We start from the raw sequence: 16,935 nt of genomic DNA, 5'->3' as shown, positions 1-16,935 counted from the left end.
CAAGAGCTTTCACATCTTAGTGCAGCTTTTATGCAGCATTTAATCAGCATTACCCCAGATGGATCTACACTGTAGGCCACACACACAGCGCCAACACATTACTGTCCAGAAAGTGCATGTTAGAAGAAATAAAGGACAATTTTTAACACTAAACAAGTCAAAATGCTGGCATTCATGTTTGTTCTTTACAGTCACAAGATATGTGCTATGGTTCTCACTATGTCAATCAACACAAATTCAGGACTCCATACACAAAACTTTGCAGTGCGTAAGTGGCCATAGTTAATTACAGTTCTCAGTTCTTCAATCAAAGCATCCGTTGTGCCAAACATCCATTACCTGCAAAAGTGTTGATTTTGACCAAAATTTGACAAAATTACTACCAATTACAGCAATTGAATGGAATTCAAATTACCACGACTCTTGCTTGTCAGAAATACTTTGGAAAGTAATTTGGACGTAATTTTCTCCTGAAAGGTGGGAGAAAGCATTTATGATTCAAAATAAAATAAACTGCTATAAGTATAACTGTAAATTCTAAAATTGCATCATGTCCCAATCCTTATCATCTGAAAAGGGGTTAAGTGAGAATGCTGTACAGAAACTTCATAATAAGTAGCCTGTCTGTGACCTTACATGAACTACAGTCACATGCTGAACTACTGCAATGTTTTATTACCTGGCCTCCCATCTAGAACTATCAAGCCTTTTCAGATGATTTAGAACACATCAGCATGTCTAATCCTCAACCAGACCAAGAAAAGCCACATCAGACTCCTCTTGCTTCATACTCACTGTCCCTTTTCACATTTCACTTTTAGTCCAATCTGTAAAACATGTACATCATCAACGTGAGTTCTGCCGTAGGTACTACTATCGGTCTAGTTTGTCTAGTTATCTAGTTATCAACGAAAGCCTCATCAGCTGTCTCTGTGCATCAGTATTTGAATTTACAAATAGGGTAGAGTGGGGGAAAACACCCCCCTTAAGGAAAATGTGACATTACAGTGAAACAAAACATAAATGTGACTAGAATTGCCATCCCGGTTTTGAGTGACTATGGCAGGAGTTATTCACCAAATATTAAAATTGCTCAGCCTTCATAATTAATTAGTATTTTCACTGAAAATATTTTTGTACAAAGGGGGCGTTTTGCCCCAGCGGTGGGGTAAAACGCCCCCCAAGGTGGGGTAAAATGCCCCCTTTCTTACCAACCAGTTTGCTTCATAGATCAACAGCAAAATTAACAGACAATAGTTTTTAATCTCTAAAGGTAAAAGGCAAGTAATGTATCAACATGTATATATATTAATATTTATTTCAGCAATGTTCAAAATAGGCAAAATTAACTACCTTCCATCAGTGAGCTAACTGTGCTAGCAAGCTAGCTAGTTAATGCTGACTTGAGGTAATTTTTTCATGTTTTGTTCAAATATTTTGATTTTACCACCTAGTTATACTGCATTAAGTGTAAAACAAAGGATTTGATAGACAGAAATATTTTATTATAGTAATTATGATAGAGAAACTATGCCCCCAGGGGGGGGCGTTTTACCCCTCAGCGTAGGGGGCGTTTTACCCCACAAATGAGTTTTTAAAAAAATGTTTAATTTTTAAAACATAATTATATTCCTTATAAATAATATATGATCTCAAACTACAGACTTCACTATTCATCTATCATACATCACTGCGATATCCTGCAGAACAATATTCTCTTAAACACTTATTTACTAATATCTGAAAATTATAGCATTTACCCTGTAATCCTCTTCTCTTCAAATGTGTCGCTGGTGTCAGCTTCTCCATAGAGATTTGTATATCCCCGTTATCAACGTAGTGCATAGCAACAGTAAAAATGTATCTTGACTACTTTTAGTGGTTATTTTGGGAAAAACAGGTGGGGGGCGTTTTACCCCAGGGGGGGCGTTTTCCCCCACTCTACCCTATACATGAATGGACATCTATAGAACGTGATTCAATTTCCATTTTTATCAAGGGATAGTTCATTTAAAAATGAAAAAGCACAAAAGAAGAATCTAAACATGTTTCAGTGAAAAACTCTTTCCACTGGTCCAGTGTTGCTTTGGACCCCATTGACTTTCATGGTATGGACAAGTACCGATGATTGGATTGTTCTAAAATATCTTATTTTATGTTCCACAGAAGAAAGTCATACAGGTTTGGAATGAAATGAGGGTTGAGATGACAGAATGTTCAATTTTGGATGAACTATGAAGTTACATAAATAGGCTGACAGTTTCATTGTAAAAAATAAAATAAATAAAATAAAAACCTTGCTGCTTTAATTTTTGAAGTACAATCTTGGCTGTGTATATCACCTTAAATTAAATTAAACTTGTAAAATGTAGCCTACGATTTAGCAAAAATCGTACGAATTCGTATACGAGTGAGGTCGTATGAATTTGTACGAATTAGCCACCTCTTAAACTTCACACGAATTGCCATGAGATGGTTGAAATATGTCACTATCCTCATCTAAAGTACAAGCCATTAGTTTCATTAGCCTGTATTAATCAATATCATGTACACTGTGAAAATTAGCCAGTCCCACTTGGCCTGTCTGAATCCACCGAGCTGTAGAGAATACCAAGTATTAAAGTTCTGCAAGGGTGGTGAGAAAATGCCACAGTATTTCACAACCACATGGATGAAGGCACTGTGAACCAAAACTGTTCTTTTTTCCATCTTAATAAAAACTTAAAGTTTCCCCACCCAAAATATGTATTTTATTTACATAATCATTTTTATTTAACAGGGGGGGAAAATCCATTAGACTGCCATTTCACCGGCAGAGATAAAGTTATTACTCAGGTTGAAGACTACCTGCTGTAATTATATCACCAGCCTCGTCGTGAATGTTTTTGCAAGAAGATGTAAGACACAAACACTGTTTATTTCCAGACACAGGCTGATAAAATCAGCAATATGAAAATACATTTACATATAAATAATAACCGACCCAATTAAATGTGGGCCCATTGGCTGCGTGCTACATCATAATCGATGGCAACAGGCAGGTAATGACACAGCAGGATTGGACAGTGAAATCTGAATAGTGATCGCAATTAATGACACCATTATTCATGCTTTCGTCATATGGAGGATGAGAGTCAAATGAATGCTATTAAAATGAGTTAATGGAGCCTTGATTGATTGCAGTGTTAATTGAGTCAGAGATCCATTTGAATAGGCACAGAAACACTTCCATTTCTTTGGGATCTAAACACATTTTCAGTCAAACGTGACTGTATCTTAGATTAGGATAAATGATCATTTCTGTCTGTAGATAACTAATTCAAAACAAATTCACTGATTAATTTGAGTCTAGTTTTAATCCAGTTCACCTACTCAAAAAATAAATCATTACATTAAGGCAAGAACACAGTTTTTTTTTTTTTTTTTTGATGTACTGGTATTTATTTGTTTGTAAGTGGGCTAAGTAAATAAATAAGTAACTAATTAAATAAATATGTAAATAAATAAATAAATAGTATGTACCTTTTAAATTATGAGTACAGAGTACAGTGTAGTTTGGGAAACTAGTTTTCAAAGTAAACTTCTGCTATAGGCTATTCATTGTGATGCTGTCTATAAAAATGCAATGGCCTTTAAAATATATTCAGCATTCTGATCCAGTTAGTTAATTTTCAGTTGGAAAGTGATGACAGTCAAATTCCTAATAAAAAATTGTTGCATAGACAGCATGTTTATGATACAGGAAACAGTTTTGGCATAATGCAACCGAATAAAGCAGAGCACAAAACGGGTGTACTTAAAGTTCAGCCTCGAGGATAATAGAGCAGATGGTTTCAGGAGAGTGTCAGCTGACTTACATATGAGCATAGGACATAAAACAGTGCTAGTTTATATAAAAATGGAACCTGGTGATACTGCTACAAGTCACATTCTTTCTCTGCTCTCTGTTGTTTCAGTGTCTCTGTGACTTATAAAGGTGGGCTTTGAATTCCCTGGCCTGTACAGTTCTGCCTATTAAAGCGAGACTGGCTGTCAGAGAGGTTTCTGCTACCACCCACTGAACAGTAGAAGAACTGCAGCGTCAGGACACACCGAAGTAAGCACTCGCCTCTCATCACATATTCAGAAAGCACTGCAAGGTCCTCAGCACTTTCTCTAGTGTATATCTAAACAAGTATCATCCTCCAAAAGTTTTAAAGCTTGCTGATGTACTCTTATTTTCAGGTGACCTGAGACTGACACAAACACACAAACACAAGGAAACAACACTTTAAATCCTCACCATGTATTTCAGGTTCAATACCATTCAAAAGTTTGAGGTTGCTAAGATTTTTACATGTTTTACAAGTCTCGTAATGCTCACCAAGGCTGCATTTATTTGATCAAAATACAGTAAATACAATGCGTGTGTGTGTACATATATATATATATATATATATATATATATACATATATATATATACATATATATATATATATATATATATATATATATATATATATGACTGACTTTATAGTATATACTGTTTATTTATTTATCCATTCATTCATTGTCAGTCAGTCAGTCAGTCAGTCAGTCATGGCAAAGCTGAATTTTCAGCTTTCAGTGTCACATCCTTCAGAAATCATTCTAAAATATGCTGATTTGGAGCTCAAGAAACATGTCTTATTATCCATGTTGAATACAGTTGTGATGCATAATATTATTGTGGAAATGTGTTACTGTTTTAGATTTTTTTGATGAATAGAAAGGTCATTGATTTGGAATAGTATAAATGTCTTTCTTTTCCCTTTTCCATTTTTCTCAATTTAATGTAATAAAACAATTTCTTTAAACAAAAAAAGATCTTACAGACCCCAAAGTTTTGAATGGTAGTGTATATAATTTAGAAATATTCCTACTGTACACAATTAAGAGTTCAGAGACTATGTTGCTCACTGGCTTTCCACTTCTTACTGTTTAGTCTCTTCTGTGACCAAATGTAGGCCTCATAGATGGGATGTTTTTCACAATCATTCAACTGTAGCATTAGTATATAAAAACTAACAATGTGGTCGGCTTATACAGAACAGTTACAGTTATTCCCCTAAAGCTGATACATTTCTGAGAATTTTTTTTAATGTCAGACATAATTCTGAGAAGAGGCTAACCTTTTCAAACATTTTACTGCTTTGTGATCTGGCAAAAAATAATCCCACCATCGCTTGTCTTTTACAAACATTTGCAATACTCTATTTGGCCAATATTCAAGTTTTTCTGCATTGTATTTTACCAGATATCATAATTCATAAGCTTATTTATGTATTAACACTGTGTGTTGATAATAAAATGTAATTCAGAATGACACTCAGAATGTATAAAATAGATGAGGTGATAGGTTAAATCACTTCAAGTGAATGTATCAGACGATAGATAGATGATTGCCATTGCCATCTGTATGCTAAATATGAGCATAGCATTCATGTACTATAGCGGCATGTATGATTTTTTCCTGAGAATTAAACCCTTGTAGTCATGAGTCTCCACTAGAGATTCACTAAATTGATCATGACAACGTCACAAACTGTGCTGAGATTTGCCAAGAAACTAAAGCTAGCAAGCAAGGGATTTCTCATAATATGCTTTGTAAATCAATTTATCCATCAAATTTTGAAGTTCTATACTCTCATGCTGCATTCAATTTACCTCAAAAGTCTGAGCAGGGAATATTTTGCACAGATAATGCCAACTTCCATGTCCACAGATAGGCTGGATATGCACCACTGAGTTTATTGAGGCACAGACAAACAGAAGTGCTAACAATATATTCCCACTGTTTCACTACTGTTGATGCGCTGAGCAGCCATATTGGATTCTGAAGTCAGGGATGTTGCGGTTCCTCTGAGTTTTTGAGTCGGAAATTTCAGAATTTTTTACTTCCGAGTACAAATGGAACGCACCATTACTGTATGTCTCTTGACCTTTCACAAAGCTCCACACCCTTGCTTGTCTGCATTAGAAACAGTAACCTTTACAAAACATCCATTAGGAATGAATAGTAGATTTCCAAAACCAGATTAATAAAATAAATAAATATAAAATATCACATGCAACTGGGTGCTACTATTATAACTGCCCTGGCAAAAACATTTTTACCATAATTATGAATAATAAAACCATCTAAACACATATGACTTCCATTAGAAAAGAGCATTATGCTCGTCTGATAATAATAGCAAATGTCAAATGTCTTGTCAGGGGAACATTGGTGATAGCTTATGAATTTGAATGGTTACCAGCCTGGATCTTTAGCAACCGGCCTGACCAAACCATCACATTTTTTGACGTTTGTAATAGTCAGTGTCTGATGGCTGTCTGCTCTTCTTTTCTTATCATACTATTGGCCCAAGTGTTATGTAAATCCCTTTTTTATTTTATTATTTTTTACAACCAGGCTCACATCCCTCATCTCTGTTCACTTACGCATGCTAATTTAAGATTCTAACTCACACTAATATTGACTCTTTCTCCATTACCTTAAGATCACAGCGCACACATTCAAGTGATAAGCTTCTCCATATTCATTCTCATATTTACTTCAGTAGAATCAACCATATTATGGACATACAGTCAGGGCTTTTAAAGGAACCGTATGTAAGATTGTGGCCAAAACTGGTACTGCAATCACTTTCAAATTAATGTAGAGCGGTGTATCCCCTCCCCCTCCCCCCTGACTCGAGGTTGCCAGTTAGGCTGCAGGATCCAGCAGGAACGTAGGCTGCTACCAGGAGCTTCCAATGGCAAGTGACGAGTCCTACACAATACGTTTTTTTTCCTGTTAATTATGTTTATGCTTCATGAGAGATGTTTTGTGTATTTCGGATTCATAACGAGGTCTTTTAGGTTTCGTAACGTTAGACATGTTTTATCCGACATGTTTTTAGCTGCAGCTGTGGTAACTAGAGCAGAGCTGGCAACCCGGATGCCGAATCACTACTGACTTCGTGATTGGTAGATAGGTGGAGGGTGGGGCATCAGGCCAAAACACAACATCAACATCAGTTGAGGGCTGCAACTTCACTTTTTAAATGACAATATCCTGGCCGGACTACTGTTGTCAGTGATAGAAGTATTTGAAATGAGCATGATTTTTTAATGTCTAGTGACATATCAGGGCCATTTTATGATTAATTGAAATACATTTCTTACATACGGTTCCTTTAAAGACCCACTCTGATGAAAATCATGTTTTTCTAGGTGTTAACATGTTCTTGTGGCATTTTTCTGATGTTAGAGGACATATCTTGAGAAAAATAAGCTCAAAGTTGAATTTCTGAGTATTTCTGCATTCAAATGGCTGTGAATCAGTAGCAGACGGTAAAATGCCGGCTAAAATAGACTAGAGTTGTGACCTAGTAACTCCACTGGGTGGGGCCACAAGCTCATACTCCCCTCCGCCCCGCCCGCTCAGGTTCTGAGGAGTAGAGAAGACGATGGCGGATCAACACCTATGTCCGGTAGCGGGTTGCAATGCTAAGAGGAGAGATATTGGTATTAGCTTTCATGCTTTACTAAAACATGTTGCTGTGAGAGATGAATGGATTACGTTCCTTGGTCTCCGTGCCAACGGCTCCGCCCACAACGCAGAGGCGAATTGCTAATGAGCTACTGCCGCTTTAAGTCCCAGAAAACGGCACAGGTTTTGTGATTTTGGCTAAAAACGGCATAATCATAATTTAAAGACCACTGAGAATGTTTAAAAATAGCTCAAAATATGATCGGAGTGGGACTCTAAATAAATTAAATGTAATTAAATACATAGGATAGGAAAGTTGACAGGACTTTTTCCTAAAAAAAAAAAGAATCTTTTCATCAAAGTAAAAAGTGTGACAGCTATTCCCAGTCTCCTTAGTGGCACTAACAATAATCTTCATTATCAGAAGTGTCCTTAGATAAAATTCCATAAAATATGAGGGAGGGGAGGGAGGGGGTGCCCAATATGTCGATGTCAAGGTCAGCCAGGAACCTTGGAGTTGTAATTGGTGATCAATTGACCTTCACAGACCACATTGCTAGAACTGCCCGGTCCTGCAGATTTGCCTTATGTACAACATTAGGAGGATTAGGCCCTTCCTATCAGAGCATGCTACACAACTCTTTGTCCAAGCGCTTGTTCTATCCAGACTGGACTATTGTAATGCTCTCCTGGCTGGTCTTCCAGCTTGCACTGTCAAACCTCTGCAACTGATCCAAAATGCTGCAGCAAGAGTGGTCTTTAACGAGCCGAAGAGAGCACACGTCACTCCTCTCCTCACAAAATTGCACTGGTTGCCAGTTGCCGCTCGCGTCAAATTCAAGTCACTGACGTTTGCCTACAGAACAACCACTGGCTCTGCTCCCTTTTACCTAAACTCATTATTCCAGACTTATGTGCCATCCAGAAACTTGCGCTCCGCAAGCGAACGTCATTTTGTGGTGCCATCTCAAAGAGGCACAAAATCTCTTTCTCTGACCTTTATCATGACTGTTCCCTGCTGGTGGAATGATCTGCCCAGCTCAACCAGAGCTGCTGAGCCCATATAGCCTTTTTCTCCAGCACTTGATCCAGTAATACTAACACTTTCTCTTCTATTCTATTTATTTATAAAAAATAAAAAAATACATGTACTGTGTTAAATTAAACTGAGAAGGGTCATAGCACTAGCATTATTGTTGTCCTACTGCTTCTATTTTGCTCATTTGTAAGTCGCTTTGGATAAAAGCGTCTGCTAAATAAATAAATGTAAATGTAAATATGTCTTGTATTCTTACAGAATTCCTTTTCATACAAAGCTTGTCACATTCTTCTGATTTAGGCGCTGCTTTGTAACAAAAAAACAAAAAAAAAGGAGAATTACACCATGCTTGTCTGAAGCCTAAGTCCAGTACCAGAGCATGGCCTGTCAGAACGCCCACTCCGGCTCTTTTGGGTCTCACAGAGTGGAGATGCAGAGCTTTTGAGTACTGAGCAAACCCTCTCTGGGAAGTAGTCCACCTCTGAAAAGCTTTCATCTACACTTTGAAGTCAGGCCTTGTGGTCAAAGCTTCAACACCACTTTTTTTTTTTTTTTTTTGTGTATTGTTGTTCTGTGAGTGTTCAAGCACATGCAGCATCTTTCATTGGTCTCAGATAGACATCAAGGTAAATCTAGATGTTGGTGAGCAGCAGACACTCTAATATGGTTTGTGCAGCAGTTTTGTCCCTCGCATAAAAGTATTTGGTACATATTTATACTACAGCATGGTTGAATGCTTGATTCTGATTAGATAGCGGCAAAGCAAATTATACAAGACAAATATGATCCCAAGAAAAAGTATGATCCCACAAGATTACTTTTAAGATCTATGGCCACCTCGGATGTACATTAATTTTAAATAACTCAATGGTCCATCATCAATTATTCCTTGCTATAGTAAAGAAAAATGCAGAGGTCCTGTAGAGTACAAAACATCAGCATTTGCAAACTAAAGTTAATAACAAACAGCTTTGGTCCACAACACAATTAAATTGTCCCAAACCACAACAGAATTACACCATAATATAATTTACCCACAATACAATTGAGTTTAACAATGGCAGTTATTTAAAAGAGGTCAGCTTTTTCTTGTATTGCAGATGCAAGGTGTACCAAAGTTTCTGAGCAATACACTTTCAGAAGAATTTATACGAGAAAAACAAATGATTTATCATGGTCTAAAACTCTGTCTAACCAAAATACAACATTTATGTAACACCGAACCTCACATATCAAAATATCATCTAAAATAAAGAGAAGAGGGGAACATGTATCATTACACAGAAACCAAATTAAAATCTTTAAATATTCAGGGAAGCATTCTTATTCTTAATATAATCTTAATATTGAATTAACTAAAATGTATAAATATTACAAATAATTAAAACAATAATTAATAGTTATAAAACAAAACAATAATTAATTCAGGCTGAAAGAGAAGCATTTTGATTGTTGAGAGCTGCATTAGTTGCCTACACAAAAGAGCCGAGCCATGTGAGTGCACATGCACTTCTTAATGTAGCTATACACACAAATATATGCAAAAATGCATAGAACCACTCCGTAATCAAAAACCGTAATAATTTCTAAAACACACTACACTATAAAGAACACTAAACAGGCCACAGCTGCTATTCAAATGGTGAGATTAACCTTGCTGTTATCATTTTATTTAAATGCGGACTACCAGCCACCTATATACACAGTTCAAAACACAGCAACTCAATGTCAGCAAAATTGTCTGCTGTGAAAACAGGCCAAAGACTAACACGTCCTCATTCACGTTCACTGAAAATGAAAGCGATTTGCATGGTACATTCTGCACCCTCACCTCTGAAATCCCTCAAAGCTTTCCCTTACGAAAAAGAAGTTTATTCAAGCATGCTATAAGTATATATACTTCTTTAAAAAAAAAAAAAAGTACTTCTCAGAAATATACTTTATGACAGAATATAAAGTACTCCTCGGTGAAAACACCCCTGACTTACAATATACTTGCAGTATAAAACTACTAAGAGTATACTTCAAAGTGTATACTTTCATAAACTAAAAAAATGTGCTACAAGTATTTGACTAGTAAACTATTAGTATATCTATAAGTTCACGTGTAGTATAGTTGCAGTGCGAACAAAAAACTTGTAAACCAGTTGTCTACTAAGTTTACTACTCTTACACTTAAAGTATACTTAAAAATATAATTTTATAAACTAAAAAGTTGGCCAATTTAGTCCCAAGTAGTATTAAAACAATACACTTACACTGTAAAAAATTTCTAACCCTCCCAAATCAAAAATTTCAAGTGACTGATAACATCTAAATTTTTCAATTGGCCCAAATGAAATTCTTGTTGCAATAGTCTGTTAACATTGGCTCAATGAGAAATAATACGTCAGACTAATTGAAAAATTTAGATGTTATCGGTCACTTGAAATTTTTGACTTGGGGATGTAATTTTTTTTTACAGTGTACATTGGTATTAGTATATACTACATAAAGTATACTTAAAAATAAAAATTTACCTAAGTATACTTTTACTTTAACCAATACTTTTTGTAAGGGTTTGTACGTGGTCCAGACTGTGTTTAGTTTTAGCAGCCTGTAGTGCGATGACATACTGTAGCATTGCATCCAATACATAGTGGACACATGATTTTTATTGTCCAACCCTGTTTAGCGCAAACTCTGATTCTGAAAATGTCTACATAATGGTATAACAGATACTAACCTCTACACCCTACACCCAAACTTAAACTGGTCCGGGTGAAAAAAAAACGTGTCCACTACGTACTGGATTTAATGCAGTATGTCAGGGCTGTACAAGCTGTACAAGCAATATCATATAGAGACACACGGTGCATGAAGACTGGCCTTATTTATTTGCCTTCTTGTGTGCACAGACTGCACACTGCACAAAAAAAAAAACAAAAAAAAAAACTTTGAAAAAAAGATTTTTTTTACCTTTAAATTAAGTTTATATTTCTTAAAGATATTTTTCTTGTTTTAAGCATAAACAATTTTTCAGAAAAAAGTAATTTTGCTATTCAAGTAAATGTGCCTTGGTTTAAGCATGTTTATATATTTGAACTGGAAAGACAAAAAATACCAAGTAAGTTTTTTGTTGTTTTTTACAGTGCCAGATAGAGTAAAACAAGTTTCTTCCTGCACTCCTACTCCACCAAGATCCTAGTTTTGGCTTGTCTTGTCATTCAGTTAGATTATTGCAAATTACTCCTCGCAGCCTGAATCCTCATGACCCCTTGCGCATATGCAAAATGCTGCTGAAGGATTTCTGATACCATTACACAGCAAGAAGTTAATTAGCATTTCAACTCCCTGTAGATAACTAGGAGCTGCCTTTGTGTTACCAATGAAAATCAGGTGAATATTCAAATGTTGTGTTTCTGTAACCAGCGAAATATCAACAGCAAGGTGTCTGTGAATCAACATTGCGTTGATATAATCTTAGATGTTATACAGAAAATGAAGAACAGATGGGATGACGAGAGACAGATGTTGAATGCAGGATATGGCACGAATGTTCTTTATCTTGCAGATTAGTTAAACTAGCAACAACATGTGTATAGGAAAAGTCTTATTTCTACTGCTAATCAGTAATGGTCAGTATTCATGAAGAGTTATTCTCACTGATAAACATGGAAACCATTCAGAACAGGTCAGGCCAACAATGACGACAACCCTCTATTGGTTTTTAGTGGCAGTTTTAGCACAATGTTAGCCACCTCTCACTAATAATTTGCACTTTGTAAATAAAAAGGAGTGACATAATATAAAGCAGTTGACAGTTAATGTGACATTGGCAGGCTCCTATACCTCAGATAAGATACTGAATTAAAATCAAAATATATCGTCAATAAAACAAAGCTAACCCTCTCAAACAGAGATCACATGATTGTTTTTGTGATATCTGGTATTAAGCTACAACACTCTAAGTACCTCACCTCAATGTGCTATTTTATAATTAGGAAATTTCCTGTGCTAGAGAAAAGGTGACTAAAGCAAACTGAGGTCCATTTATGTACCCTACATGTGTGTGAAATGTAACACATAGGATTACTTTTACGATCTTGTTGATGAACTGTTTGAAGCCAAAGTGTCAGTTGCATAGCTGTCAACAGTGGGACAGAAAGCTCTCAGATTTCATCAAAAAGATCCTCATTTGTGTTCCGAAGATTGTGAAAGTCTTACGGGTTTGGAACAATGTGAGGGTGAGTAATTAATTAATGACAGAATTTTCATTTTTGGATGAACTATCACTTGAAATAAATAATATATAAAATATTTAGAGGTACAAACCTTTACTTAAATCTATAACCTATAAAATGGTTGTAGGAGGAACATTGTTTAACAGGCTTCATTCATATTTTCTAACAAACAAATTGATAATTAAATTGCTTTAGCTCCTATAAAAAAGGACAAAAAGAAAAAAATATATACATTTTGAAATATTTTATCTCTCGTGAGCGTGAGTAATATGCATTCTTCCTCATTTGATCTTGTAATACAATTTAATCTTTTAAATCTCACCTGAAGACTATCTTTACCCTCTTGCTTATAACTGTCACTGAACAAATTAAAGTAAAATAAGTTAATAGTAAAATGATTGCCATTGTGTTCAATTGTATGTTTTTAATGTGTCTATATTGTAATTTTTGGTAATGTATAGCACTTTGGTCAACATATGTTTTTTTCATTTTTTTAAATGTGCTATAGAAATAAACTGTGATTGATTCTTTGCTGTGGTAGTAGACGAAACTAGTGGCTGTGGTTTGTAATCCTGACCTCTCAACGTCAGTGCCCAACGGCCTCCTCTCCTCACGACCTCTCATTAACACAGGTCAGGTGTTGTGTTTCTGTGATCGGTGGTCCTGCTTCCACTGGTCCGTTTTAACCGTTCTTCTTCGAGTCCCAGCTCTCCGGCTCCCCAGCCAGTGACATTTGTGGATTTCAGAGCAGCTGTTGCTAATAACCGAGGTCACAAACCTCTCGGAGAAAGCCCAGATCCTGACATTTCCTCCGCTGAATGTAATATCCAATCATACTGTCTCCAATAACACACAGGTCACCACCTACATTATTAAACAGGCTCTTAGCTTGTGTTACAAGCTCTCTGCTCGGAGAATCTGATTTTCAATAAAGATTTGTTTGCTGAAAGAAGTGGCACAGAGGGGGAGATGGGAAGTAAGATGACTGTGATAGTTATTAGGAGGAGAAAGTTTAGTGTCATTTTTTAAAATAAACTTTAAATCTATAACTATACAAACATAATTATCAGACTAAATTAGCAAGAAATCATATAATGATAAGTTAATATGATATTAGCATAAATATGATGTTCATAATGCATTTTATTTTTACTTCAGTACGCATCCAACCCAAATGTCAGCACTGTTAAGAACTCAATACCCAAATAAATGGTTAAACGGCTAATCTATGACATCTTCAGTTTAGATGTCAAACAGTCAAGCACACACATACATAGACACTGTAGAAAATGGAATCGTGTTCCTTTCGAAAAGGTTAACTAGTTCTCTGCCCCCATCAATATTCAGCAGCTGGGCCGGCCCCTTAGATTAAACTCATCTGTCACTCAGTGACCTGCGAAGAACAACCAAGAGTGCAGCTCTTTATACTAATCACACACATACAGAATGTAGAACTACTTTCAATATGTCCACAATCCACATAATTGCCATTATTATAAGTGGTTCTTCTCAGAGCTCACCTTGATTAATGACCACTTTTCTGACCTCAGACCTGGTTTCAAACCGCATGCTGAAGCAGTGTGTATTTATTTTTTAACAGGTTGCAGCTAGGGGTGTCGCAATATACCGGTGTTGACGATAATCGTGATATTCAAAACATGAAATATCGACAATTTAGAGTGTGACAATATACCGGTATTGGCGATAACCACAATGTTTAAAATGAACAGGACTCTTATGATAACATGACACGTAAATACTCCAGCGCCAGTACCTGGTTGACCTCTCAGGTGGCTGTATTGCACCCGCTGACACCTATCAAATAAGAAGACGACGCAGTGCGCGCCCGCGCAGCTACTCTGAGAAGAATGTCATCTGAGCGAGAGAGTGAAAAATGTAAGTTTGCCAGTATGGGAGTTCTTCGGCTTCAAACATCTCCTTAAAGGGGGTCACACACCGGACGAGAAGCGCACGTCTTTAAAATTCGAACACATTCTCTATGAGTGTACACACACCGGTGGTGCCATTTGGCGTCTGTCCGCGGCGCCCAGCATCTGCGCCCAGCAACGGCTCAAAATCCGCGGCTCAAAATAGTTTTATATTAAATTTACATTATATTTGTCTCAAATCATCGTTAATGACTTCACCCTGTGCTGCAATATAATTTATTAGGAATGTTTATTATTTATTATAATGTTATCGGATTATCGCTTCAGTTTGATACCAGATAAAGTCCACATGCTTGTCTTCCTTCACAAAAATTTGCCATAGATTGAGTATACAAGAAGTAATGCATGTGCCTTGTGTTTATCAGTATCATTATGTTTGTTCTGTAAAAAAGAAAAACTATAATCAAAGTAAAAATTTATTTAGGAACACACAAAGACATAAGGAACACATAAAGGGGGGAATTTACTAAGAATAAATATAGCATCTTAGCCTGGGTTTCCCCACGCTGCCTTGCGCACAGTGCAATTTTATTCACGCTGCTAGGCAGCCTGGACACCATGGACCAGATTTTCCCCTCAAAAAGGGAACCAATCACAGAACGGGGAGGGAGCAGCAAGACGATGACGACGTCTATGCAACACACCGAAGCAGTTTGTTTATATCTATGGATCCAACATGACATCAGATGCGAAGTTACCTTTCGATGCAGCCTTAGATAGTGTTCTAAGTAGTTTAGAACGCAGGTTTATTTCGTCTTCTTCCTCGTCGAATTTCTGCCGCTCTACATACGTCATCTGGTATAATTGAAACGATTGGCTATGAGCTACGTACAGGCGCATTTGATAGACATTCGTAGCGCCCAATAAACGGCTCTGGGCATTCGTAAACCACGCCTCAAATACGAGAAAATGAACATGTGGTTCCCAGACCACGTCTCAATGAGACGAGGTCTGACGTTAGCCAGGCTAATAGCATCTGCTGTTACCATCATTATATCTTTATAGGTTTAGCACCCAATTCCCTAAAGAATTACGCAAATCAGACAATGGAACAAACACACACAAAGTCTGATCACAAACATAGTATAAATGGAAACATAAATTATACAGTTTAGCTTTGATTATGCCCCAAAAATGAAATACTGGTTGATGTTATCATGCATCTGAAAATAAAAAAAAGTAAAAAAATAAATCATCAAATGTTTGTGCATGTAATTTGACATATCAAGACTGATCATGATGGTTATTTACAGCAAACCTGTCTACAAGTAATTAGATAACAACTCATTTAATATAGGAAATGTAATTATAGGTTCCTCATTTAATAAAGGTTTTGTGGTAGTACATGAAGACAGCACATAAATTATGAATATTTGGGTTTAAATTGGGTTTGTCAATTAAACTTAATCTAAATCGTGTTCTGGTAGTCGCCATGTTTCTTCCAGTGACACATGCTAGAAATACAAGGTCATTAGTTCAAATCCCATTGAACACATAAAATGCATATGTCAAATGTGCAGTATATTGCTTCAGATAAAAAGCGACTGCATTAATGAATAGTTCTAGCTGAGTATCTGGTATCAGTCTTAATGTGATGTTTGGGAAGCTGAACAATTTATTTTGTCAGCGTAAGTGATGAAATCAGACCTGCAGTGGCCTCATATTTCTGGCAGCCTGAACCAACTGTAAATCTGACAGTCTGATGGGTGCATAACCATGCTGACCCTCTCCACCTGACACACTGACAAGCCAGCTGAAGCTGTCAGAGTCTGACACCCTGCTCTGACACGGAAAGCAGTGATTTTCACGTAAGGAAACAAATAAGAGTGCTTCTAAAAGAAAAAAGAAATGATGGGCAGTCTTATCCCTCAATGCCCATCCATGTTCAAACTTCAAGGTACTGTTCCAAAATTTTGTGTGCTGTCTATGGGGGAAAAAATAATTTTAAGGCATCAAAGACTTTTGTCTGAGGCAAAGACACCTTCTTTTGGCCAAATTCCCATAATGCATTGCAAAAAGCTCAGTGGAGAAAGCCATCCAAAATGGTGGATGATTACTAGGTGCGCATGTCATGTAAACAATTGGTTAGGGATGCTGACAGATATAGTTGGCTTTATATAGCCTACTTTATGTATGATCTGGGGGTCGTGAACACGACCAAACTTGACCATGTACTAAGAAAATGTTTTATAGTCACAGCTAGATTTGGAACTAAAAGTGCTGGTCAT

This window comes from Rutilus rutilus (genome assembly GCF_951802725.1).
Source record: "Rutilus rutilus genome assembly, chromosome: 10".
In the NCBI taxonomy this organism is placed as follows: domain Eukaryota; kingdom Metazoa; phylum Chordata; class Actinopteri; order Cypriniformes; family Leuciscidae; genus Rutilus; species Rutilus rutilus.
The sequence above is the reverse complement of the archived record's forward strand: the minus strand, read 5'-3'. Positions refer to the sequence as shown.